The sequence below is a fragment of the Agelaius phoeniceus genome, chromosome 7, assembly GCF_051311805.1.
Source record: "Agelaius phoeniceus isolate bAgePho1 chromosome 7, bAgePho1.hap1, whole genome shotgun sequence".
NCBI lineage: Eukaryota > Metazoa > Chordata > Aves > Passeriformes > Icteridae > Agelaius > Agelaius phoeniceus.
In genome coordinates, this window is record NC_135271.1 from 45,510,749 (window position 1) to 45,515,778 (window position 5,030).

A 5,030-nucleotide genomic window follows, 5' to 3' on the forward strand; every position below is an offset into this window, starting at 1 on the left:
GCCTGAAGTTCAGCACCAGGGGATGGGGATCCCTCTCCTGGTGGTGGCACGGGGGCAGCTGAAACCACAAGGCTGTGTCTCATTTCAGGAATTGTACACAGGAAGGAGGATTTTCTGTGGGGGGCTGCTGGGGTGGATGGGAGGGAGCACCTCCTCAGCTGTGAGGAGAGACTGGGATGCTGGCTTTGCCCAGTCTGGAGAAGAGAAAGGGACATTCAAATTGGACATACAGAAAAAAAGTAGCACAGTGAGCAGGGTTAAACAGCAGCACAGGAGCCCACAGGGGCTGTGGGATTTTCTAAACTCGAGTGGATGCACCTCTGGACACACTGGCCTCCCTGGGAATCTGGTCCTGCTTCTTGCAGGAGGAACTCCAGCCTGCATTTTGCTGTGATTTTTGCAGTGCCCTGAGGATCTGGTTGCTGCTGAAGGAGGAAGTTCAGAGAAAAAGGGTGAGCAGGGAGAGAGGGAACAATCCAATGGATTGCTTGTGTATAAAGAGAATTTCTAAGTGGAGTTGAGAAGTAGGTTGTGGTAAAAGACTGCACATATTGTAGCCAAACTCTAGTGTAGCCCAACAGAGGTTTGAAGTTCCCCATGAAAGCTGGCACCTAACATCATAAGGTGCCTTTCCTCATGGTGATGGTGCCTTTCCATCACCTTTTCTCATAAGGACATCCCTAAGCTGGGATGTCCTCCTGAGGAAACCAGGGCCTCAGATGGGCATTGAAGCACCATGTGTGATCTGATCCCACAATGCCCTCAGAAGCCATTCATGAGAGGTTTTGTGTTGGTAATTGCTTTCTATATTGTTTTAACCAGATTAAAAATGCAGGTCTATTGCAAGATTTGTTTTATATTTATTGTTCTAGTTTAGTTGACAAATTGATGCTACTATAAAGCCAATGTTCTGTTAAATCTGGTTTGCTTGAAACAATACAGGTGAGACAGCAGAATAATTGAAGTGTGCTGCCTATTATGCTGTTTAAAGTGATTCACCTGCCTTTGCACACATTCAGCAAGATTTACCTTAATCATATAATATAATAGAAGATTTCAGAACAACCTGCAGCTCTGAAATGCTGTAACTCTCTTTGGCAAGTCAAGCAAACAAATGCAAGCTCACAGAGTGACAGGGCATGTGCTTCCCCAGCCTGGAAAACACAGCTCTGGAGCCAGGTTTGGTGGGGTGATGGCACAGCTGGGGCCTGGTAAGGTTCAGAGGTGCAAGGTGAGCCCTGAAATGGGATTTCTGAAAGCATTTAGAAAATATACCAACTTAGAAGCATAATTAGAACTTTACTGAAAATCCTGATTCAGGTTTGCTGGCATAGTAGCATCTATCTTCTCTAGAATTTATTTTATTTCAAAATTGAGCTCTACACCCCAAATAGCTTTACTTGTGGGGATGTGAAGGAAACACAGGGTGAAAAATTGAAGATTTCAGTCCAGCCATAGATTGAATATTGTTGATTTATATTGGCAGTAGTGATTTCTGTGCTCAGAAGTTCAAGAGTTCCTTTAAATCTGTATCTTACAGTAACAATATCAGGTCAGAAAGCATCAACCTCATCTAGGATAAAAAAACACTCCTTGCCTTTCTTACAAGAAATAGTATTATTGCAAACCTGAGGTATGGAAAAAACCCATTATTGCCTCCAAGGGGGTATGCCATCTTAATAAGACTTATCTTCAAGACAAGAAAAAATGTACTTTTCAAATCCCACACACATTATAAACCACCACTTACAAAACCTTTGTTCTAAAGTGCTGGCAATTTTACCTGGGGCAGACATTTTACTGCATATAAAAGGTCTCCACAGGATACTAGTAAATCTAAGGTGAACCATAAAGACCTATGGATTCAATGAAATTTAAAGTTTTTGTTTTTCCAAGTTTGTTGGTTTTATTTTTTTTAAAAAAAAGGAACTTCCATCCCACCGATATGATCTCAATTTATATTTAGTTTCACATTTTATGAGAGAAATGGCTGGTGAAACAAATAAATTGATGCCTCCTCAAGAAACATCATTAGAAAACATAGCACTGTGGCAATTAAAGCAAATAGATATTTGAAGTAAACTAACAACATAACCAGCAATCTATCTGGGTCATGAGCCAGAAAAAGCCATCTGGCATTCCCAGGGATAGCATGAACAAGAGCTGCCACTTTTTATTGTGTATTGATAGGGTCTGCTGACTACTGGATTGTTCCACCTGAATGCAAAATTGCAAACTTTGTGGGTAACATTTCTGGGCACTTGACCTTTCCAGTTAGAATCTGTCTACCTTGATCCAAAGACCTGCAAATTGAAATTCTGCAATGAAAATGTTTATTTGAGATTAAAACCCAATCAAGTAAGGGATAGTTTATGCACAAATAGATCTAATTCCTGGGGGGCCTGGCTGACTGACAGACCTGGAGCTCTGCAGCAGCACCACAGCTTTAACCATGGAATGGTTTGTGTTGGAACAAACCCTAAAGACCATCTTGTTCCAGCTCCTCTTCCACATTTCACTGGACCCCATCCAGCCTTGGGCTCTTCCAGGGATGGGGCACCCACAGCTTCTTTGGGCACCCTGTGCCAGGGCCTCACTGCCCTCACAGGGAACAATTTCTTCCTGATATCCAACCTGGCCCTGCCCTCTGTCAGCTTGGAGCCATTGCCCCTTGTCCTGGCACTCCAGACCCTTGTAAAAAGGCAAACTCAAAGCAGGCATGAGATGACAGGCTGAGCACAAGGGGGTTTGCATTGCACCCATGAGAAATTCAGCCCTGGAGGAGTTTGCAAGCTGCATCCTACACCTCCAACAATTTGGATTTTAAATGGCACAAAGCTTGAGTGAGAGGATTTTTTGGGAACTTGTGGACAGGTAAAGATAATGTTTGGAAAATTAAATTTTATGATTAGAAAATTAAATTTTCTTTATCTGGGTCAAAAAACTCATGTTAGGACACTAATTTTGCTTTTTACTAGAATTTTATGTGTAATTTGCAAACACCAGATGTTTTCCATGTGAAAACAAGGCCCAACTCCTAAATTACAATCCCTCAATTAACATTGCACAGATCACACTTTAAAACATTAGAAATATTTATGTAACTTTGTTATGGTTGAGAGCTTTCTGTGTAGTGACTGGAAGACCCATTTTTCATAGCAGTGTTAAAAAAGAAAATGATGGTGTCAGGAGGTTTCCTATTCTTCCTTACCAGTCATTTTCCTGGCATGTGTTTGGATGTCTCTCAGCCTTTTATACCTGGGAGCAAAGGTTATGATAATGGCTTTAAATGTGTAATCTTGTGCAATAAAACCCCTGCCATTAATGCAAGGTTAAGTACCTGATTTTTAAACCTATGAAGGTCAGGAAGGAAAGGGGATAAAATTACCAATGCAATTTAGCTTGGGAGCTTAATGTATTAAACAGAGTTTACAACTGCACGCTGCGGTGGAGGAACATCTGTCACAATAGAATGGAAAACATGTTTATAATGACTTAACTGCTTCTCTGACTGATCAGGAAGCACAGAAATCAATGGCAAGCTGAGGCAGGATCCCAGGACAGGGGAGCTGCAGTTCCTTGGGGTTGGGGAATCATCAATCCTGCCCCTCACCACTCCCCTCCCCAGGAGCAGGAGTTTATAGGGCTCCACTGCACAATGGAATATGGGGCTGGGCACTGCTCAGTTGTGTGGACAGAGAAGAAAAAGGCCTCTTCCACCAAAGATTTTAACTTCAGGCTTCAGATCAGTGTTTTCTGGTGGGATTCCTTGCACCATCCCGGGCAAAAGTCTGAAATAGCAATTGGAGAATGGTTAAACAATACAAACCAGTTATTTGTGGAAGGTGACAGCCTGTCTTATCCATTTTTTTTACGGAATCTATAAAAACAGCAGGAAGAAAATTGCCTCCTTTTAACTTTCCTCCCTGGTTTTTTTGGCCTTTATGAAGCCTTTTGTCTCAGAATCCTCCCTGATAATTTAGCCATACTGAATTTAATGTCTTTTGAATTTGATCTTGGTCAACAGCCTGATAGTCTGTAATTATGTGATGCATTTTGCCTGTTATTGGCTGTGAAATGTTATGCCAGAATGCCATACAAGAGTTTCCAAAAAGTTTTATAGCTCCTTTGCTTGCGGTATGTCCTGCTTTTAATACTGCAGTATTTAAAAACAGAGAACTAGGTGAAAATCTCCCAAAGGATTCAGTGCAGCGATTTCAGTTTGCTTTAATTAAGTTTCCTTCTTCCTCCCTTGAAGCTGGGGCTCCTCTGAGGCTTGGCACATGCTTTGGAAACAGTCACCACAGCTCTCATCAGCCCAGTGAAATCTGCAGCAAGGCTCAAATCACAGCTGAGCTTTCAGAAACTCAGGACTCCTCTCTGATGGGTGCTGGTTGTTGGAAATGAGTCAAAATTCAGCATGAATTTTGTCTCAGACCTGAATTTTCATTCCATGGACCTAATAGCCCTAAAAAAAGCACGGGTAATGATGTGCTAATTTGATGTTTATCAATTGGATGTGAGATTTTGCGGAAGCTCACCCAAGGATGCAGTTTATCAGAGGAGAGAAGCTGCAATTAAATAGAAATAATTACCTGTCCCTTGGGTGATCTTTGCAACTGCTGCTTTTCCTTTTTTTTTTCCTCTTCTTTTTTTTCCATCCTGTCATCACCAGAAAGGACTTGTCCTCACCCATCTCCTTGCTCAGCCTCTTTCACACCCCTGGTTTGATATGTTCACCTCCTCCATCCTTACCAGGGCAAACGATGGCCAGGTGGGCTGAAGCAGTAAGGGAGGATCTTTCCTCTCCTGGGTTCTTGCACACATCATATCCATGCCAGGCCATCTTTGTGCCAATTACCTCGTGGCAGCTCACATATTGGTAAACAATCATTTGGACAACCTCAAAAAGTTATCCCAGGCTACAGATGCTATTGGTTGTGCTGGATGATTATCAAAAATAACAGGCAGGAGAATTGCTGCCAGAGTGGATTATTGTGTGCCAAGAATGAATTTCTACTCATGGCATA